Raw genomic sequence first — 24,439 nt, forward strand, 5'->3', positions numbered from 1 at the left:
AGTTGGGACTTAATTTCATAGATTGGACCTCAACACCTTCATTATTACTTCTAGATTATGAACTAGAGATTATAATCATTGTTTGACATATCCTACTTACTTCCAATTTCCACTGCTTAACTCATGACTAACACCCAGGGTGTTACATGTCCTGCTATAAAACAAGGTAGAGATCAAGTGCATGGGCTCTGTTGGTGGGAAAACACCAACAAAACCAAAACTTTACTTATTCTTCTCTGACCTTAGGCACATTGAACAAGATGAAGTTGATGTTATATGCTATGTTCAATTATAACATAGGTGGTAAGAAGATTGTGCATGAATGTAGCATTTAAGTTCATTTGGCAGAAAAGATTGAGTTTCTTAACCCTTGGAAGGATTGTCTATCTGTGAATAATGTATCAATCTTTACATGATTATGACTATCAGCTTCTAGAGATAGGATGTGCATTTTTTAGTTTATTTGGTTAAGACTATGGTCACAAGAGAGTGGTGCAAGTAACAAACTTCAAGACTAAACATGTTGAGTTAATCAGGTTGGATCAAATAGAACTATAACTCAAACATGTTTGTTTCTTATTTGTGTGCCTACTAGAACTAGGGAAAAACTTTTTTTAAATAATGACCATTTACCTTAGGCTATTGCCTTTGTCATTGGAGCATGATACCACCATATGATGAAGGGTAGATGACTCGAGATGGTCCTTCACATTTTGCTTGAAGTTTTCCTTGTTTAGCTAGCCTTGCAGCTTGAGCTGTTCATGAGCTTCTTGTCTCCTAGATTGCACCCTTTCTTTCTCATCCTTTTGTCATGCCATATTTCTGCTCTTCAATATCTATGATGAATGAGCTATGTTTTCTTGTGCAAAGTTATTGAAGTTCGTCATGTGCCTTGCTTCATCTCCGATTTGAATTCATCTCGTGACTTACCCAAATTGAATTGAGAGTTTCCTGTAGGGGTTAGTCCAACAAAATAACCAGTATCTATTACAACATACTTATCGACTCAAAAATCAATCTAGACACCACGTCTAATTTGATTTAGGAAGGCATTTTAACCTAAGCACCATGCTTAATTTAAAAACCTTTGGAAGTAAAATGAGCACACCTTTTGGTTCAAGAATCAAACTAGACACCACGTCTAATCTAATTCAAGAAAACAGTTTAAACTAAGCACCATGCCTAATTTAAAAGGTGTATGAACATACTCCAAACCTTAAGCATACTATAGTAAACAAAGGTAGCATAAAAGCATTATAGAGATTTATTCAATTAGAGATGAAAAAAGCATGATTATTATTGAGCATGATTTAAAGGTAGAGACAACCAAGATGAATTAGCAACATGGCATAAAATTTTTTAGAGAAGCCCATCCCCCAGGCTTGAATTTTGCAAGGCAAAGTCATGTTTGGATGGATATAATTCAATGTTGCATGATGATTGGTTGGACATACCTTGAGTCATCATTGTTCATTCTTTTTTCTTCAACCCTAAAATGGTTAGTGACAAAAATACCCGAAGAAATATTTTCACAACAATATTTCTATTTGCATTCCACAAGGACATTATAGCAAAAGGTGAAAGCTCATGTTATCTCTCAAAATTGCTTGCTTTAGGACAAAAGCTCATCCTTGGGAAACCTTCAAATTGTGTTTTCAAATTGGTGAAGTGGTTTCCCCTCCAACACCAACCCTTGTGTGCCTATCTCAAGATTCATGCCAATGAGATTTGCAAAATTTATGATAAACATATGCATCTACAACCACCCTTTCAAAGTCTTTATGAACAGGGAGTATGAGGGGGTTGAAGATCTCATGTGTGGCAATGTTGGAGAGACTAATTGATTCAGGATATTTCTCATGTGAGCATGGATTTGATGAGGTGTTCATGAAATAACTCCCATGCACATCAATGTCATCTTCCTTTTCAAGCTCTAGGGATGTTTCTTCCTGAATGTGTAATATTTTCCTTTGATTGGTAGCTCTCAAGTTGATCTCGTCTAAGGCTTCCTCCAAACTTGGATGAGTTATGCTTATTAAAGATATTGATTCAAGCTCACTATTTGAATCTAGGCCATGTTTGGATTCTACCCATAAGGCTTTGTCCTTGTCCATCCATTCTTTAGCAATGGCATATGAATTCTTAATACATTCCAGCCACTATCATTGCTCTTATTGGTCATCCTTGCGGTCTTCATGATTCCTATACTTTGGTTGTCTTAGTGGATTTTTAGGGTCATCATGAGACTTAGGAGAAAGAGTATAAGAGGGATCATCAGGGTCAAGGATGGGTTGAGAGATGGGTTCAAATAAGACATCTAATATGGGTATAGAAGGCGAGAAGATAGGAGTGGATTCTAAATGGCTAGGCTCTCCTTCTATGACATCACTAGACATGTCATCCTTGAATTCTTCCCAATGTCACACATGGGAATAAGGACGCTTTCTAAGAGATGCCTTCTTGAGATGATTTGAATTATATTCGCTTGAAGGTCTCTTATGGAACTAAAAGTTTAAGCTTTTCCCACAATCAACATAAAAAAGATCATCCTCACAAGAAATTTCAAAAGGTTGAATTTCTTCTTCTTTTGGAGGATTTAGATTCTGGGGTATTGATGGTTCGGGGTTGATAGCTAAATCTTGGGATTGAATTGGTTGTGATTTGGCTATCAAAACTTCCTCTTCTTGTTTCAGAGAGGATTCCTTCTCTTCCTCATGGAGTTTATTAGGAATGCTAGTGCAGGGAGTCTTTCCACTAATTCTATCAAGCATAGCCCTTGCTCCACTAGTAGACAAATGAAGGAAAGCTCCTCTAGAGGCTACATTAAGGGATTCCCTAGAATCCTTGCTGAGACCCATGTAAAAATGTTGAAGAAGTACAGGGTCTTGAATGACAAGGTCTGGGCCAGTGATGATGAGGTCAATAAAATGATCCCATGATGTGCCAAGAGATTCTTCTAGTTGTCTAAAATTTAGAACCTCTTTTTGAAGGCTAACCATTTTAGAGATGGGAAAGAAACATAAACAAAATTTAGAGCAAAGCATTTCCCAATCTCCTTGCATACTTCCTACGGTTAGACTATACCATTATTTAGCTCTTCCCATCAAAGAGAATGGAAACAACTTCCATCTTAAGGTCTTGCAGACATGCCAGCGATACGCAAGCATGCACAAGTCCGTTCAACTCTCATAGGTGTGACTATGGATTTTTGTTGCCTTCTCCTAAGAAGGATTGATCCTGAATCAATTTTATTAAACTCAAGTGCAGCTGATAACCAGGTGTTATGATAGGCTCTGAAGATTCTAGTGGTTTTAGGCTTGCACTTGTGGGTTTAGCATATTGATAAATACGAGTGGAATCCATGCTAAAAGAAAAAGTAAAACAAAAGAAAGAATAAAAGATAAAAGGTTAAGTTAGGCTTGTAGTTAATTCAACAACCATTTCCCCGGCAATGGCGCCAGAAAGCTTGTTGGTATATTTTAACACACACAAATAAATTGGCAAGCACACGGATACCGCTGTAGCTTTCACCCTGAGGTATTCCAAGTATCATATCCACAAGAAAACGTGTGAGACAAACTACGGTCTAACTTAACTAGGGGTAGCAATAAGGTTAGGATAAATAGGAGTATATAGGTGATCACAAAGGTCTTCTAGTTCTAACTTTGGTAAGCTATGTATTCTATTGTTCAACTGCGGATATTACTAAGGGAAGCACAAGCAGAGTATGTTTACTATAGTAACTAAATCCTGCTGGGCCTACAAATGGGAGGTGGACTATAGAGGATTCAACGAGGCTATAAGAGTCACCCTCGTGAGCTACCACCAATCCAAAATATAGGGTACATCCACATGTAACCCGGTCTAAGCACCACACTTACACCTACAATTACTGCTTTAACTAGAGCATCCTATAGATTAAAGCACTCAAAGAGTTATGAACCTGATGAGCAATATAAACACGATGCTTACTTGAATTAGAAGTTGATTACTAGAGAATCCTTAGAAGCAAGCTCAAGTAGAACTTGGGTCCACCAAGGTATAAGCCATAGAGTGAGCTCCAACAGGCCAGCACCTCCTCCAAACTCTTCCCTTACTCTCTATCTCACTATTCTATTTATAAGACTAGATCCTATGGAAGACTAATCTTCTCTTGATTGCTGGCTCTAATCCTAAAGATATGAATTAGGGTTTTAGGGATCTGCTGAGGGAGGAGGGTAGGGGCTAATATATAGGCTAGAGCATCCAATGTGAGACCTTGGATCAAACTGACTTAAAGAACGGTGTTGATGCAATCTAGGAGGTGGTGGAGAACCAACATTATGACGTAGAGGCTGGCAAGTGGGCCTAGGGGCCGGGCGGCCTATAGGTGGGGCTTACCAGTCCCATATGGTAGCCCCTTGGCTCCCGCTTCGGTGTGGTGTCCTCTAGAGTCCTCTAGAACCTTCTAGTGCCCATTTCATGGTAGATAAGCACAATTAATTCTAACATGTAGGTCTGCCTTGATGGTTTTCTGGATAAACCCTGCAAAAAATACAGATTCACCAAAACTCATGGAATTGGTTAGTTTAAACCCCTAGACCTTTGTTGGTGATCACAATTGTGCCCTTATACGTGTTTTATTAACGGTTTATAATGGTTGTTAACTACCGTCAGCACTCCTACACTGGGAGTACGCAAAAACATGCTTCCATTTAGATCCACCAAAAACTCTACTCCTACACTGGGAGTAGACAAAAGAAAAAAATGTTTGTTAGGTAAATACTCCATGTTCTAAAAGATAGTGATCTCTCTCTCTAAATATGTGGTTTAGAAGAAGAGACATAGGCTATGGCAAAATTTTATGAAGAAAAAATATGGACACATGAAGGTTCAAGTATAAAAGAAAAAATGATGAGCACATGAAGGCTCATGTTTTGAAAAAAAGAAGGAAGAAAGATAGCCATGTTTCAAAACAATAAGTTATAGAGAGAGATCATTTCTACCAAGGGAGTATAGTTTTAGTTTACCTTTTTCCACACACATGCTCATCTTGATCTAAGAGTATGGCACTTCTCTCCTTGGATCCTTGATTTGACTTTACAACATATGCAATACAAGTATGCTATTTTGTTTATCCCTACCTAAAGCTCCACATAAACCTTTTTAGAAGTAGGATAAAACAAAAGAAGGAAAAACATTGCTATGCCTTGGTAAGAATTTATACACCATTGAGTGATTTGAGAGTGCCACTTGAGGAGTATAAAGTGAACTATGCTTTTTGAGAAAAACTTTCAAAACCCCAAGTTGCTAAGATATGAAATTGGGAAGATGACTTTGTTTAGAGAATTGTTCCACTTTTCAACAACCCAAGGAAACATATTAGCTAATGCCACAAATCCCACTTGTATAAAGAATGTGTTGGAATAACTTTCTTGTAAGCCATTATCTTAGGATGTTATGCTCATGATTACTTTTATCTCTAAACTTTGCTCGAGGCGAGCAAAGAGGTAAGTGTGGGGAGCTTGTTGGTGGTCCTTAACCCCTATTTCCAACCACCAACACTCGTATAAAATCCACTCAAATGAACACCAAACTTAGTGATAGGGTTTATAACTAACGAATTCCATGAGTTTTGGTGTTTATCCATTTATAGAAGAGCATTTGTGGAAATACACATAAAGGGGCTAAAAATGTGGAAAAGAACAAAGCACAAATACCATTCTACACAAGCCCAAAGGAGGAGGCCCACAACCAAGCAAATCAGGGTCCAAATCAAGTGGAGAACAAGCCCAAAATCAAACCAAACCAACTCAACTCTGCGCAACACCACCATGGGCCAAGTGCAGAAGATAACAAGAGGAAGCCCAATGAAGATGGGCTGATTTGGAGCAGACCATGGTGTGGCTGCAGCCCCACCGGCCCCGTTTGGCCCAAGATTCAATCGGTTGATGCTTATCGCCTTGCCTAACATCGGTGTGGTGGTTTTGCCCAGGTTTAACGTACTTGGAGGTCAGTTTGGTGCCTTCCATGAGGGGATGAAGCATTTTCCAAATGACCCCCCTCCTCTCCACCTATAAAAAGAGACTCTGTTCTCCTCATTCAACATCATCCAAGGAGCAAGAGCTACACCACTAGAGAAATAAGAGCTTCACTCCATGGGTTGAGGCCTAGTAGAGTTAGTAGGGAGAGATGTGAGGGAGAGTATGGGGAAGCCCAGGCTTGTCAGTGTCTCCCCAAACTTGTGCCTCGACAAACACTTGTGCCTCAACAGAGCTTTCCGCTAAGTGAGTGTTCGTGATTCTTATGTTATTAAGTCTTTTGATTAGTTAAGCTCTATTCTTACTTGTTTGCGGGTTCATCATTCGTCCTTATGGCGGATACTCTAGTAGAGGGCCCTAATAAAGATAGATAACCCTGCATAACGCTAGAGTAGTAGTAGATAGTGTAGACATGGTGTCTTGGCTAGAGGCTACCTTCATTTGCCTTGTACTCCATAGTTGAGGGGTAGGCAGCAGGTGATGTTGGCTCCTCAATATGAGAGTCCTAAGTGTGTCAGTATCTGATATATACTGATCATGCATAAATACGCACAAATCACAAGAATGGTACATAGATATATATAATAAAAGGTTCTGAGCTTTATTGATATCCAGAAATAAGGTCTTACAATAGTGACCCAAAGGGCATGGTCATGGACTACATATCTAGAGCAAGACTATGGCCATGAAACAGCATTATTAGTGGTCTCTAGTGCAGGATTATTATACAGTGAAGCAGTGTCCTATTCCATAGGCAACTTGAGCATAGTCAAAACCCTAGCCTCGATGTCACATTCCTACGAACATATCTCCTTGTGGGAATCCTACTCCTCGGGGTACGCTTCCTCATCAAAGTCATAATCTCCTTCCATGCTGAGGTCTATGTTCAATAATGGGTGAGTACATACATACTCAGCAAGCCCTAACTATAGGGTGGAAATAGAAGGGTAGTGGTGGTTATAATTAAAGGTTGGGTCCTAGCGGAGTATTACCATTCCCACTAGTACCTGGATTAGCATCAATTCCATTACCAGTTTCATTACACATAAAAGTAAAACTAATCATAGTATCCCATCCTAGCATCTGCCCATTCCAAGGACATGGCTATTCGAATAGGTTTAGTTAACTCTGCATAGGTGTTCAAGTTTCCCCACACGATAGGTGCAACCTCATTCATGATTAGTGGATGAAATAGACCTAACGAGACCCCATACCCCAAAGTACGTCACCTTAGATGTCCATATAACCCTACTATAGCTTCTTAGGGGTTGGAGAACAATGTGGAAGGTCACATAGCATCCACACCATGGAAGATCACATAGCATCCATATAGATAATGATATGGGCTCGAACGCGGCCAAAACTCTAAAGTTTAACGTGGAAGATCACATAGCAACCATGCCAATCGGACCATAGAAGAACACATAGCATCCATATCTGCTCCTAATATTCTGCTACCTATAGCAGCCTCTTAGTAGGAATTATACTTCTATCTAACGGGGTGCGAGATCAAGCCTACCCATATAGACATGTGGCTATACGCAATATCTCACTAGGCGAGAGGAACTACAAACCAGTCCTTATGTGACCGAGGTGAGTATCTCCCACAGGAATCCTCTCTAGGTATTCCTACCATGGTAAACTACCTCCATAGTTTACCACCACTCGCCCCATGTTGGGGTTTAGTTTCAGGTTAAGCATAGTTTAAGTTTCATTATTATCCCTAATTCTATTCATGGTGTGGAGCTCATAAAATAACAAGATAACTATTTATCTTAATTCAATAATCCTCATATCACAATGACCGAGCTCATATTCTAGGGTGATAATCTCATAGTCTAGTTTTAGCATGTTAGTGGTTTAAAGCAAGGCGGTAGGGAGGGAAGTTAGGACTTGCCTTCGTCGTTGTCACCTTCCAGCACGTCTAAAAAATTTGGGGCTTCATTCTCCTAACGATCACCATCATCTACCAGGCGTAATGATCATTAAGACTACTACTAAAACATAAAGTAAAAGCAAAGGCAAACATAGAACAATATGGTGGTACTAGGTGCAAATGATGGGGTTGTATTTTAGATGAATTTTAGAGGTGGTTCCATGTAAACAGGAGTCAGGGTTTAAAAGTTATCTATTTTAGAAGTTTATCCGATAGTTATTTAACTAGGTGGAATTTTGTATGTGTTTTCTGATGCATGAAAATATGTACAAACTACATAATTAAATTCTCTAATGCATCTAGTCAGGAAAATAGGTTTTTAACACACTGTGTGCACTAACCGGTTGCACCTAGCAATTTCCATTGTGTACCCAATGCTGTGTGTGGTGGGTGTGCGTGTGTGTGTATGACAGGTGGGCCACACTGCCATGTCAACATGAGATGGCATCAGTGGTGTTAGGGCCATGCCCACATGGCAAAGAGAAAAAGGGAAGGGGACGGTGATGGATGGGGATGGGTGGTAACAGCGATGTCGTTTTGCCCTGGTCCTACCCAACAGAGAGAGAAGGGAGGGGAGGAGGGTCATCTGTGTCAATTCAGAATAGGGGAAGGGGCTTGGGCTCACTAGAGTGGTCTATGCTAGTGGCATTGGGCCTTGGGGAAAGTGCCTAAGGGGTGGGCAGCGCTCGGGGTGGCTTGCCACGGCCAGTGGTGTGGTCAATGGCAATAGCGAGCGCCCGTGGCAGTGGTGAAGGCTCGTCGGAGCCGGTGCTACGGCGGCAAGTGGTGATGGGGATCCTATCAATCCTAAACTACCTAACCAACTACATGTGAGTGTGCGCAGGGCTGTGGGAAGTGTAGTGGAGGTGACGCAAGGGCTAGCCGAGCTTCACCGATGGCTAGCCGGTGGCCATGGTGGCTTGGTGATGCTCGTCGCTCACGGACAGCGCAACATAGAGGCGGGGAAGGGAAAGTAGCTAGACCAGCAGGTGGAGGAGGCTCTAGAGAAACTCACTTACTACTCCAATTGGCTATGGATGTAGCGAGAGGAGGAGAAGAATAGAGGGGCTCCAATGGCATCGGCAGAAACCAGATCAGGGGAAATGGATCTAGCTTTACCGATATGGAGAAGGGGAAACAGAGGTAGTGATGGTGTGTTCTGGCTCACTACAAAGCTTGAAGCGGTGATGGTTGAGGTGGAAACTCTTTGGCCAGGCCCTTTTATAGGCGGGCAAGGTCGGTGGCAGCGGCGAGATATTTCCTCACTCGCCGGTGGATATTTTCCACCTCTCGCATGTGCTCGAGCTTGGTCACATCGGTGAGCTAGATGCTTCCACATTCATTCGTATTCTGGCAAGGTTGGTGACATGCTTGGTCACATCAGTGGGGCTTCCCTTGCTGGCTACCTTACCAGCATTGATGCGCTATGAGCATTGAGAGAGAAGGAAAGGGGGAGAGGGGGAGATGGGTCGGCTTGGGGTGTCATCAACCCTACGACTATGCGCTTGTCTTCCCTGGCGTCGGGATGGGCCACAGTGGGACTAGTATGGTGGTGCAGGCTAGGCTCTGTGGGAGGAGGAAGAAGCTAATGGTCGAGTCCCACCTATTAGCAAGAAGGAGAGGGAGAAGGGGAAGTGGGTTGCTACCGCTACAGTGCTGGGCCGTAGGCCGGCCACACAGGAAGGGGAGAAAGGGAAGGGGATGGGTTGCACTGCTAGCCAAAAGGAGAGGGTGAGGGAGAAGAGGCCTAGTGTCACTTTATCTATTTCCCTTCCTCTTCTATTTTCCTTATTTCCTATTAAGCTATTTGAAATGGTTTCAATTCAAAACTAAATGCAACTTTTGAAAATAAAGGTACCACCATATGTTCAACAAGCAATCAAACACTGAAGCACACAAGGTTTCATAATATTTTATTTCCTATGTTGATTTATTTATACTACTACTCAGGTCAACCAACTATATATGTGGGTTTCTATATAAGGTTTTCAAAATTCAAATTTTTAGTGATTTTGAAACTAAGTCAAATTTTTAGGGTGTTACTGGTGGTGACAGCCTTGTCCATCCCTCGTAATCCCCCACGTCCAGGTACGGTGTAGAGTTGGAGGTTGGTATTGCTTGGCAGACTAAGCATAAGCTGGTGCCCAAAGTAAGCAAGTAGAAGTAAAGTTTATCTATCCTTAGACCCTAAGCCATAGGAATCTATCTCTACCCTTTCCAACTTTACCCTTGAGTTGTTCTTGGATGAATTAGCTAGAAGAAGTACCTTCGTTCCCTATGGAAAATATGATACCTTGAATACTTCCGGGTGAAAGCTACAATGGTAATTCTATGCGCTTGTAGATCTTTCTATTTGCATTAAGAAATACCAACACCAATCAAATTCGTGCTCATATGAGAAATCTCCTGAATCAATATGTAACTCTGCCATCACTTGCAAAATCTACAACCCCTTCTTGATCTGTGTCCATAAAAACTTTAAAAGGGTTGTTGTAGATGCTTTTGTCTATTATAAATTTTGCAAATTTTGTGGTGTCTTGGCATGATTTTTACAGATAGGCCCACATAGGTTGGTGTTGGGGGGGGGGAACCACTTCACTAACATAAAGATGCAATTCAAAGGTTTCCCAAGGATGAGCTTTTGTCCTAAAACAAGCACTTCCGAGAGATAACCCGTCCTTTTGTCATTTCCTTTAATAAAATTACTCTTTTCAAAAAAATCCTTTTACTTTCAAATATATATAATGTAATAATAATAATAATAATAATAATAATAATAATAATAATAATAATAATAATAATAACATGACTTTTGAAAAATGGGCTTAAGGACATATTTGTGAAATTGTTCCTTCGGGTATTTTTGTCACTAACTTTTGAGGTTTGAGCAAAAAGAATGAACAGTTACCATAGAACAAATGAAGCACATTCAGCGAAGAGTGCTACCATCCAAATTTGATTTTTGCATATTGCAAAATTCAAGTGTGGGGGTGAACTTCTCTAAAAACATCTCATGACATGCTTCACTCATTGATTTTGTCTTGGTTGTCTCTACTTTGTTTCACCTTTATGCCTTGCTCACTATGCTAAAGTCACTGAATAAATATCATATAATGATAAATAAAAAAAACCATACTTCTTTATTACTTTTCAATTACTAGAATTTTCCAATAATAATAATAATAATAATATTTGCTTTGCATAATAAACTTAGTTTAGTCTTGTCTTTTAAGAATAAAGCTATGACCTCCCTTTCTCCTGTAATAAACAAAAAAAACTTGGTGCCAGACAAGTTCCCTTTGAGAATTCATTGCCACTAATAATTATAGAAACGAAGGATGAATGATTTCTAAGAACATGGGTGCTGCAATATAGACTAAGGAGATGCTCCAACATTCACACTTGGCTTTTAGTGTCGAATGACATAAAAGTCCAAGTGTGGGGGACCCAACCCTACCATTTTTTCTCTCTTAGGCACACTAGTTTGCACTCCATCTTCTCATCCATGCTTAGTTCCTATAAGTTTGATTGTGTTTCAAAATGCCATACATGATAATCAAACTTAAAATATGAAACAAAAGCACCAAACCACATAATGAATTAGTGTTGGGGCTTGCATGCAACTTTGATCCTATTTCACCTGTTCATATGCATACTCCTGGTTCTACACTCATTGAAACATGTAAATTAAAAAGAACAAGTTTCACACTTAGAGTCAAATTTTGAAAGTGAACATGAATATAGCTCTTTGAGAATGGCCTGCATAATTTTTATTCCTTACATACACTTAGTGCTTGTGGGAAAATGTCATATATGAAAATATATTGACTAAGTTATTGTGAAGTGAGATATGGCTTTGACATAGAAATCCAACCTTTTCTATTCAAAGTACTTGTAGAATTTTCTTTTTAATAAATTGTCAAAATCCATAGTTTCACACATACTCCTCAATGGTGAGAAATTTCCTACCAAGGCCAAATATCATGATGAAAACCTTCTACATATGCTACTTGTTTTTGTGTTGAGTATTGGCATGTGGGGGGTACAACCCCGGATACCCACGGCAGACCACATGGGCTGCGCCCTCAGGGGCAGTCCAGCCCACAAGATAAAGCCTTACGGGGCATGACGCTACTCGATGTCTCCCACAAGACACCAGGAAGATGTCCAGAAGATACTACAAGATCTATTAGGATAGGTATGATCCCATGATGCCTATAATCTGTTATTACTTTCCGGTTATCTCCTAGATCTAACCGACTTGTAACCCTGGCCCTTGGACTATATAAGGCGGATAGGGACCCCCTCTAAACACACGCAATATCATACGATAGCCAATATAATCCAATAGACCACATGAGTAGGGTATTACGTCATACTAATGGCCTGAACCTATCTAACTCATGTGTCTCGGTTGCCTTCTTGTTCTTGATTACATGCATCTCTGCCAATCAATCTACCTTCATAGGATACCCCTCGAAGGACTGCCGACGATATTCTATCGATAGTTAGCATGCCAGGTAGGGGTGTGCGTGCTGTTTCCATGTCAAATAAGATGGTACATTTTGTAGGCTCTTTGTCCCTCCACTGCTCGGTCAGATCTTCATGGTCAGATCGATCTTGTGGATCATTAATGCTGATGGAGTCGGAGAGCTCATCGAGCCGATGTAGATCAATTCTATGCCGATCACCCCAACACCTGCGACTATAGATTCGATCTTGGAACCACCTCCAAGGTCATCTTCACCAACAATTCACCACCCGCTCCCCCACTACCAGAGGAGGAAAATCAACAACGACGATCTAATCACATCCATCGATTAGGTTGGCCAGAAGCTCGCCGATTGCCTCTCCATCATAGAATTAGCTCTGACCACTCTGGTTCTATGCTGACCACCCTCTGATCTAGATCTATTAGAGGCTGCTCAAGAAACTCCAAGGGTTACGGCCCTACCCTTTAGGCTCACCAATGTCACCGCCACTTATCAAGATGCCCTAAGGGGCAAATTCGCTAACCAGGTTGGAGATGCTCATCCTCTCACCGACCAGGTCCCGCCGAGTGTCAAAATGCTACATGTGAGCCGACGCCTCAAAGCATCCCTCCAAACCATCCTGGAGGAGAATCTAGGCTCCAAGTCCTAGGGCTCTATGAAGACTGTCATCAAAACCACCACCGAGCAACTTCCCTTCCCTCCCTTCCATGGAGGCACAATCTTCAACGCCAGCATCAGCAGCCCCCATGGGAAGGGAAAACCGAGGAGGACCGCACCACCCACATCAACAGGAATGTCAACCATGCGTAGCATCGAGCAAATGAGGCTGACCTTATGCTAGCTGAGGCCCAACTCGACTTGCAAGGAAGGCCATGCCAACTCCAACACAACCTCGATGACGAATTTGTCCACGTTGATGGCCACGCTGTCTACAAGACCCCAAGCGCCAACTTGGCCATGGCCACCAACAAGCTCGCCTGGCTCCCGCAGACACTAAAGGTCACCAAGGTCACTACCATGCTTAAAGTGGTGCACTGCCAGGTCAATGAGATCCACCAGGATCAGAGACCTTCATACTCCACAAGCTCAATCCACCGATCAGCCGCTCCAAGATCTGATTGCCACCCAAGTCATTTCATCGACCAGCACCATGATGATAGACAACCCCTCTAGGGGGGAGCTAGGGGCAACTGTATCGAACACCCTCACCAACATGACCAGGACGATGACTAGGATGTCCGAGCACACCTCAACAATCTCTAAGACACGTGATGACATATCAACGAGTGCTATTTCGGTCGCCATGAAGAAGAAGTATGTCGCTATCAAGAGTACGAGCAAGAGTTTAGTAATCTGGACTCAGCCCTCTAGCCACTCAACACCATAGATCACGATGACGATGATCCTAAAGGGCCTAAAGCATTCACAAGGGCACTCCGGACACTCAAGTGGCCCCATGGTTTAAAATCACTAGGGTTGAGCCCTACGAAGGATGGATGAACCCCACTCAGTGGCTACAAGCTTATGCCACTATTGTTTGCACCACTGGGGGAGATACCAGTGTCATGGTGAACTATCTTCCTATCATGCTTATGCCTATTGCGATGAACTGGTTCACAAGTCTTGCCCTGGACTCCATCGGATCCTAGGAAGAGCTAAAGAAGGTCTTCACTGACAACTACATGGCTACATGCACTTGGCCAAGCACCAAGCATGATCTTAACTAAATCTACCAGAAGCCATCCGAGCTCCTCTATAGATACATTAGACGCTTTTCTAAGATGTGGAATTCTATTCCCAACATCATGGAAGCTGAGGTCATCACCGCCTTCGTCTGAGGACTACATCACCATGACCTCTGCTCCAAGTTCAACTGCAAGCCACCCATGGGGATTGGCAAGATGATTACAACTACTAACTAGTACGTCGATGCTAAAGAAGCCAAAGTGCGCTTCAACAAGGATGTGGGCACTCATCGCCCAACTCACCGCAGCGATGATCGGTGCCACAGCGACCGCCACTACGATGACCGTAGTCACCATTAGGACAGTGGTCGTGATCGGCCAGAAGGATCCAAGTCTGGTCAATATCACCACCACTGACCAAACCATATTATCGCTGCTTTTGACGAACCTCATGCCAAGCACAACTATGATGAGCAGTATAAGAAGATCCTCGATGGCCCATGCCCTCTCCATAAGAACGCCAAGCATAAGATGAAGGACTGCCTTGGCTTGGCTAGGGAGTTCTAGGCCAAAAAGCTAGACGACGACAACAACGATGGAGTCAAAGGCCACCGATCACCTAGGGGCAACAACAATGCCTTCTAGGATCATGACAAGGTGGTCACCACCATCTTCGAGAGCCTTGCCTCTACCAAAACCAGAAGCGATCAGAAGCTCACCGCCCATCGGGTGCTCGCCATCAATGCGGAAGACACCATCGCCAACCCTAGCTATCGCCCCTAGTCCGAGGTCCCCATCACCTTTAGCAAGTCCTACTAGTGGGTGTACATCCCTTTACACAATGCATTTCCCCCTCATCCTTGGTGCAATCGTCCAGAAAGTGCTTTTTAGAAAAGTGCTCATCGACGGCGGGAGCGCTCTAAACCTCCTCTTTACCAGAGCCCTAAAGGAGCTAGGCCTTAGGATAGGAGATCTCATAGCCTTTGACTCCTCCTTCTAGGGTGTGGTACCTGGTAGGGCATCCAAACCGCTTGGAGAGATCACCCTACCAGTATAGCTCGGCACGGCTAGCAACTACCGCGTCAAACACATCAACTTCTATGCCATTGACTTCAACACCACCTACCACATCATACTTGGTTGGCCAGCTCTAGCCAAGTTCATAGCCATACTGCACTATGCCTATCTGGTGCAGAAGATGCCTTTGCCTGCAGGAGTCCTGGCCCTATGGGAAAACCTCTCTATCGCCTACGCCTACGAGATAGAAAGTCTTGCCCTCACCAAAGCCACCAACCTCTCCATCCAGATGGCTAATGTGGTCACCGACACCAAGACGGTGCCTACCAATGACCTAGAGATCCCATCTGTGGAGCCTCCTCGTGCCTCCGCCAAGTCCAAGGAAACCAAAGAGGTCGGCCCTAGCCTCGATGACCCCTCCAAGACCTTGAAGATTGGGGCTCACCTCGACCCCAAATAGGAAAGCATGCTCATCTCCTTCCTATGTGCTAACACCGATGTGTTTGCTTGGAAACCTACAGACATGCCAGGGGTACCACGGGAGAAGATCGAGAACTCCTTGAATGTCTTGCCGACTACCAAACTGATCAAGCAGAAACTTTGATGATTCACGCTAGACAAGAAGGAGGCTATTAGGGTAGAAATAAAATGGCTCTTAGCTACTAGATTTATAAAAGAAGTGTATCATCTTAAGTGGTTAGCGAATCTTGTTCTTGTTCAAAAAAAAGAATAAAGAATGGAGAATGTGCATTGATTATACTGATCTCAACAAACACTGCCCTAAAGACCCCTTTGGTCTGCCTCGGATAGACAAGGTTGTAGACTCCACCACCGGCTATGAACTACTCTCCTTCCTCGACTGTTACTCCGGCTATCATTAGATATCCTTGAAGGAAGACGACTAGATCAAGACATCATTCATCACGCCTTTCGGTGCGTACTACTATACCACCATGTGCTTCAAACTCAAGAACATCGAGGCGACCTACCAAAGGGCCATCCAAATGTGCCTCGATCAATAGATCGGCTGCAATGCCGAAGCATACATCAACGATGTGGTCATCAAGTCCAAGACCACCGATAATCTCATCGCTGACCTCAAAGAAACATTCACCAACCTAAAAAGGTACAGATGTAAGTTGAACCCTTCAAAGTGCATCTTTGGAGTTCCATCTGGTATACTACTGGGCTACATCATCAGTGCCCATGGCATCAAACCCAACCCCAACTAGGTCTCTGCCATCACCAACATAAAATATCTGGCCTACGTAAAGGACATACAAAAGCTTACAGGCTACATGGCTACTCTAAGCCGCTTTATATAGCGCCTCGGCGAAAAGGGACTACTGTTCTTTAAACTCCTCAAGGCCTCTGAGCACTTCTCTTGGTTAGAGGAGGCTGATATAGCTTTTGAGTAGCTCAAGTTGTTTTTAATGAAGCCTCTGATCATGACAGCACCTCGACCAGATGAAACTCTACTGATCTACATCGCCGCCACTTCTCATGTCGTTAGCATAGCTATCATTGTCGAACGTGAGGAGGCCAGGCATGCCTATAAGGTGCAACATCTGGTCTACTTCATCAGCAAGGTCCTTAACGAGCCCAAAACTCGTTATCCACAATTTCAAAAATTGCTATATGCTATTCTGATCACATCATGCAAGCTCCACCATTACTTCGAGTATTATAAGATCACCGTGGTCACCAAGTTCCCTCTAGGGGACATTCTCCGCAACAAAGAGGCCAATGGCCACATCATCAAGTGGGCTATCGAGCTTGATACTTACTCCATTGAATTTAGAAGCAAGCCTAACATCAAGTCATAGGCCCACCATCAAGCACTTACCCTTTAGAGGACTGCCAACGATATTCTATCAAAATGATGGTAGTTAACAAACATTATTAATTGTCAATATAATGAATGAAAGTAATCACCAACATAGTCTTAGGGGTTTAAACTAACAAATTCCATGAGTTTTGGTGATTCTATGTTTTTAGCAGGGTTTATTCAGAAAACCATCAAGGTGGACCCACATGTTAGAATTAATCATGCTTATCCACAACAAAAACAACTCTAGAAGGTTCTAGAGGACATTAGAAGCCAAACCACTAAAGAACACCATGAGACACTACAAGGTGGGGCCACCTAGCCCCACCTGTAGGCTGGCCAACCCCTGTCCACCTCCTCCTTCGAATGTCGGTGCTCCACCGCCTTAGGGTTTGCATCTACGCCATCCTTTCAAGTCAGTTTGATCTGAGAGCTTAGAATGGATGCTATAGCCTATATATACCAGCCCCTGCCACCCCCCAAACATAACCCTGATTCAAGTCATTCAGTCAAGAAGATAGAAACCCATATTATAGGGCATAGCTAGCTAGACTAGATCTAGAGTGAGGCAAGCTTCGTTTGGATTCCTGATCATGTTAATAGCATGGCTTGGTATAGCCCCTTGTATCCTATTTTGTATCTTTCATTATTCATATGTTTGCTACAATTAATTCAACATTCTTCTTAATATTATTCATATGGCAACCAACATTCGAAAGGTAGCCTTAGAGGTGTGTGGAGTAACCAAAGGAAGGGGATGCGAGGCTAAAGATACTTGGTGGTGGAACGAGGAAGTCCAAAGGGCTATTAAGGAGAAGAAAGAATGCTATAGACGCTTGTACCATGATAGGAGTGTGGACAACATAGAGAAGTATAAGGTGGCAAAGAAGACTGGAAAGTGAGCTGTAGGTGTGGCAAAGGGTAGAGCATACGAGGATCTTTATCAACATTTGAGTATGAAGGAAGGAGAGAAGGACATTTATAGGATGGCTAGGGTTCATGAGAGAAAGACACGGGACTTCAACCAAGTTAAGTGCATTAAGGATGAAAGGGAGCATCTCTTGGTAAAGGAGGATGAGATTCGACATCGATGGCAAGAGTATTTTGACAAATTGTTCAATGGTGAGAATATGGACACAACCTTTCAGTTGGATGACTCTTTTGATGACACCAATAGGTGCTTTGTGTGGAGAATCCAAGAATCTGAGGTCAGAGAGGCGTTGAAAAGGATGAAAGGAGGTAAGGCGATGGGACCGGATGGTATCCCAATCGAGGTGTGGAGATGCCTCGGGGACATAGCTGTAGTATGGTTAACCAAGCTGTTCAACCATATTTTTTCGATCGAACAAGATGCCTGATGAGTGGAGAAGAAGTATATTGGTACCAATCTACAAGAATAAAGGGGATATTCAAAGTTGTACAAATTACCGGGGAATTAAGTTGATGAGCCATACTATGAAGCTATGGGAGAGAGTTATCGAGCATCGCTTGAGAGCAATAATGTGGGTCTCTATGAACCAATTTGGTTTCATGCCCGAAAGGTCAACCATGGAAGCCATTTTCTTAATAAGACAAGTTATGGAGCAGTATAGGGAGAAGAAGAAGAACCTACACATGGTTTTTATTGACTTGGAGAAGGCTTATGATAAAATACCAAGGAATGTTATGTGGTGGGCTTTGGACAAACGTAAAGTCCCAACAAAGTACATCGGGCTCATTAAGGACATGTACAACAATGTTGTGACTAGAGTTTGAACAAGTTATGGAGACACGGATGACTTCCCAATTAGGATAGGACTACATCAAGGGTCATCTTTGAGCCCTTATTTGTTTGCTTTAGTGATGGATGAGGTCACAAGGGACATACAAGGGGACATCCCTTGGTGTATGCTTTTCGCGGATGATGTAGTGCTAGTTGATGAAAGCCGGACAGGAGTGAATCAGAAACTAGAGTTATGGCGGGAGACTTTGGAGTCCAAAGGTTTTAGACTTAGTAGAACTAAAACTGAGTATATGAGATGTGACTTCGGCACTACTACTCGGGAGGAGGAAGATGTTAGTTTGGAAGGTCAAGTAGTGCCTAGGAAGGATACCTTTCGATATTTAGGATCAATGCTACAGAGGGACGAGGATATTGATGAAGATGTTAGCCATAGAATCAAAGTAGGGTGGATGAAGTGGCGGCAAGCGTCTGGTGTCCTATGTGATAAAAGGGTACCACAAAAGCTAAAAGGCAAGTTTTATAGGACGGTGATTAGACCTGCTATGTTGTATGGTGCAGAATGTTGGCCTATGAAAAGACGACATATTCAACAGCTAAGTGTCACGGAAATGCGTATGTTGCATTGGATTTGTGGTCATACAAGAAGGGATCGAGTTTGGAATGATGATATACGTGAGAGATTAGGGGTAGCGCCAATTGAAGAAAAGCTTGTCCAACACCGGTTGAGATGGTTTGGACATGTGCAACGGAGACCTCCAGATGCACCGGTGTGTAGTGGAATCCTAAGTCAGGATAGTAACATGAAGAGAGGCAGAGGAAGACCGAAGTTGACTTGGGTAGAGGCAATAAAAGGAGACTTGAAAGGATGGAATATACCCAAAGACTTAGCCATAGATAGGAGTGCTTGGAAGATAGCTATTCATGTGCCTGAACCTTGATTGCTTCTGTTGGGTTTCAACTCTAGCCTACCCCAACTTGTTTGGGACTTAAAGGCTTTGTTGTTGTTGTTGTTGTATGTTCCTAGTTATCATGTTCATTGTTTACTTTGATTATATGCTTAGTATAGCTAGATTGTGGTTATATTCAAGCATAAGTTTGTTTTGCGCTCGCTCTAGTGTACATGGGGTGAGTGGTCAACATTGTGTAAGTGTGGTGCTTATACGTTGTTTACCTATGGATGCACCCTATATTCCTGGCCATGTGGTAGATCGCGGATGTGACACTCCCGTTGAGTCCTTTGTAGTCCACTCCTTGAACATAGGACAAGTGGGATCTAGTTATGAAGGAAGACATGCTCTGTTCTTGATCTTCCTTAGTAATATCCCTTATGTGTAGATATGAAGTTGACCTTAGCGATGACTACTAAGTGTAATTGGATTAATCAACGTATGCTTTGACTTGTAATTAAGAATGACTTAGGAATTATTCCTCTAATTTCTACTTAGCAATGCTAATGCCATAGAAAGGAGTACTCTGAGTGATCATTCATCATTTATCATTACTTATCATATTTATCTCTTGACTTACCCCTGTTGTGAGTAGAATATTAGTTATAGTTTATTTCTCCATCATGTGTATAAGTTATCAATATATTCCAACTGCCTGTCCTTCCCTGTGGTAAAAATATAAATAACGATACCTAGAATACTCCTGGGTGAAGTGCTACAATGGTATAATTATTTGTACACTTGTAGATCCCTTTTATTTATATATTCTTTCTAGTCACATAAAATAGTAAAGAACTTCTTAGTGTCATTCTAGAGGTGGCACTAGGTAGTACCAACAAGCATTTCTGGCATCATAGCTAGGGATGACAACTTAGTAAAAGTGATGCTAAGAAATGTCAATAAACATTAGGTGGCTACTTAAACAAGTGACAAGTTAATAAATACCAACAAGCATTTCTAGCGCCGTTGTCGGGGAAGGTAGGTAGTCAGGATGGAAATATTGATAAACTTGTACTATTGATGTGATTGAGATAACCATTGACCTCTGCTCAAATAGGCTTACCCTTGTTCTGTCTATTTTTTATATCTTATGCAGGGTAATGTATGACCGGTTTTGACCTTCCAACAAACTATGTTGAAGATCTAGAAGCATTAATTAGGACTATAGCTAAACTCAAGAAAGTTCCATCTCTAGAATCGGAACACAACCAGACAAGCCGCAGCTTAACACCAATTTTTGAAGCCATGGCTGACAAGACCCTCTATGAGTTCTCTGCTCCAACTACGGCCAACATTCATACTGGACCAGCGATCAATGTTAGAGATAATGGATTTGAGCTCAAGCCAGCTCTCATAAATATGGTGCAAGCTAGCCAATTTTGTGGAAAGGCACAAGAAGATGCGAATGCTCATTCCAACACATCTTGGAGATCTACAACACTTTCACCATCAAAGGAGTATCTAGAGACACCATATTACTTTGCATCTTCCCATTCTCACTTTTGGGGAAGGTGAAGCAATGCTTCTATGCCAACAAATATAGAAATACTACATGTGATAATTGCTCCACTGGCTTCCTAGCAAAGTTCTTTCCCACAAACAAGACCAATGCTCTACATGGGAGAATTTTGAGCTTCCAACAGCAACATTATGAATCTATCCCCAAGGCATGGGAATGCTTCCAAGATTACATATTATAATGTCCTCATCATGGGATGGAGAATTGGCTACTCATGTAGACCTTTTACCACGGGTTGACTAATAGTACCCGTGAGAACATGGATGCTGCTGCTAGAAGTGCTTTCCTATCACTCATGATCCCAGGTGCAACAACTCTTGTAGAGAAGATGGCCTCCAACTAAGGTTGGAATGAAGAACGCCTTCAAACCCACAAAAGAGGTGGATGTATGCATCAACTCAAGGAGGTAGATATGTTGTCTACCAAGATGGACCTACTCATGAAGAAGCTTGAAGACTGAACTAATGAGAAGCAAGAAGTCATGCACATTCATGATTCCCGCATGACCTGTGAAGAGTGTGGAAACACTGGGCATTGAAGGAACAACTATCCTAAAACCTAAGAGGATGTGAACTTCATCAACAACAACAACTATCATCCTCAACAGAATCAAGGATGGAATCAGCAATAGAGGCCCAACTACCAAGGTAATTACCAAGGTAATAATTACAATAATTTCAAGAGTTAATTTTTAGCCAAGCTAAAATTATGAAGGGCTTATCTAGAAAACTAGCCTCCAATGATAAAATCTTAGAAAACATAAATAATAGAATGGATAGCTTCTCTTCTGCCATTAAAAACCAGCATAGCTTTAATAAAATGATAGAATCACAAATAGCTTAGCTGGCGGCTGCTGTTCCTTTGATTGATAAAGGTAAGATTTTGGGGCAATTGAAAGATCTAGATACTACAAATCTTGTCGATATTCACAATGCAGCATACTACTGCATACAACCATCGATAGAAAGGTGGATAGATTATTCCTTGCCTGACAAGAAAGGTGATCCTAGGAGACCTGTCATCCCCATAGCCATTGGACCTCATATTTTCCAAGAAGCTATCTGTGATTTCAGCGCAAATGTCAACATCATGCCAAAATTAAATTTATGATAAAATTAATGGAGATACTCTGTTGTACACAAATATGTGTTTGCAGCTTGCAGATCAGTCGCTCTGCTACCTCAATGGAATTCTTGAAGATGCCATTGTTCGAGTGGGACAGTCGTATGTACCCACGGACTTTGTGGTTTTGGAAACAGGTGGAGATGAAAGGGCACCCATCATCTTGGGCCAACCTTTCCTGAGCACCACAAAAGCCATCATCTATGCGGACAGTGCCAAGATCGGCTTCACAATCAAGAATAGAAAGGAGAAGTTTACTTTCAAGAATCGTATACACCACTCTCCTAGTCATCCTCAGATGGTGTATTTGCTCAAAGAGACAATAGTAAACAAGAAGAAAAACAACCAAAGAAGAAGGAGGAACAAGACCAGGCAGCCACAAGAAGAATCAGTCAACATGATCAACACACTTTAATCTGAGCATGACCACCTCCTCGCTTCACCATTCCTTATCAAGAAGGACAATCCAGGAGTACCCATGATCAAGTGTACCATTGGACAAAGAATATTCCATAGCACCTTTTGTGACATTGGATCGGGTGTCAAAATAATGTCCAAGGTAACATATGAATACTTATTTGGTGATGAACCTTTATTCCCTACATATATGCAATTGCAGATGGTGGATCAATCAATCTAATTTCTGGAGAGAATAACAAAAGATGTCATAGTAAGAATACATGTTCACTATGTCTATGCCAACTTCATGGTCTTAGACATGAGAGAAGAAGAAGAAGACATACCTATTATCCTTGGAAGTTCATTCCTCAACACCACCAACGTGATCATCTACGTCGGATCTGGACAAGTCCACTTCCAATTTCTAGGAGAAAAGGTATGATGTTATTTTAATAGTTATACAACTTATGAACAACCAAAGAAGACCCGCTCCAAGAGGAGACGTCGATCATCCCAACGCTGGAAGAATCAACTCCTAAAGAATGAAGATGAAGAAGTTGCGAAGAACGAACCTACTCTGCCCAAATCAAGTCCATAGACCAAGCAGGTCTGGAAAGAAAAGGTGACATCATCATCAGAGTCACCATCATAAGAGGTGCAACCATCAAGGTCTCCATCTCCGAGGCCAATTAATGCACCTGAAGAATGAACAGGATTAGACAAAAAGTTCTGTCCAGAGGACTTAAAAATCCAAACCCTTGCTAGTAGGTAAAATTGGTAGTTATCCATATTTACTTTTCAACATTGCATGAATTATTATTTTTACTTTAGCATACTTACTTTTCTGCATTCACATGCATTAAGACAATAAAAATAAAAATTTCATTATTGCATTATAAAATCCTAAGCTCCATGTGAATACCTCATATGAGAGAGTATTCACTGTGGTGGCATAAAAATAAACGTTATACATACATCTAGTTATATTGCATTCTGCATAAATAAATAAAAAGTATGAGACAAGCATCCTGATAAATTCTATCAATACAAAAATATTTCTAAACCTCCAAGAATGACTAACCCCTGGATGGTTAGTCGCTAACCCCTTTATTCTAATCCATTCCATGAGTCTTGGTGTTCTTGTTGGTATTTTGCACGATACATGACCAAGAGCATGTTCACCCGATTGTCTTCATCTCGCTCCACCCATGGACGAGGAGGACATCAGCTGGCAAAAACCACTCTGAGAAGGATCACTCAACTTCAACATTCGACCACACTAATAACCAGCTTGGGGGATGGGTATCCCTGTGTATCTAGATAAGTATTTATTTCCCATTTACAAGTGTGCTTTATTAGCTAAAAAAGATGCATAACTGAAAACAAAAAAAATATCTTAGCCAGTTATATATATTAGTAAGGTGTGATCTTAAAAACAAAATGAAGTGTGTCTAGTTTTCTATTTTTAAGAGTTGAATAAATAACATGGGCTCTAAAGATAATCTCTTGAATGCAAATGATGAATAGTTACTCTATTTTAATTCCTTTCAAGTACCTAGTTTTCAGCCTTGAATTCTCTAGAGTTTTGGATAAGACTGCTTTGATATAAGAATTTACTCTGAACTTGAAGCTCATGGGTAGCATATGCTTGATCTAAATCTAGGTAATTGATGGATATGATATGAGAAGGTCTGAGCCGCTGTTTATCTTGTTCCAAGTGATACTGAAGTTCTGGAGATTTATTTTGAAA

At 41.8% G+C, this 24,439-nt stretch overlaps 1 non-coding gene across 1 annotated transcript; it reads right to left on the bottom strand.

Moving 5' to 3' along the window:
- Window positions 1–21,257: 21,257 nt before the first annotated feature.
- LOC136478720 (small nucleolar RNA R71) lies at window positions 21,258–21,366 on the bottom strand. The gene has a single exon (XR_010764435.1). It is a non-coding gene; the product is annotated as a small nucleolar RNA R71 (small nucleolar RNA).
- Window positions 21,367–24,439: the final 3,073 nt, after the last annotated feature.

Source organism: Miscanthus floridulus, chromosome 8 (genome assembly GCF_019320115.1).
Source record: "Miscanthus floridulus cultivar M001 chromosome 8, ASM1932011v1, whole genome shotgun sequence".
Taxonomy (NCBI): domain Eukaryota; kingdom Viridiplantae; phylum Streptophyta; class Magnoliopsida; order Poales; family Poaceae; genus Miscanthus; species Miscanthus floridulus.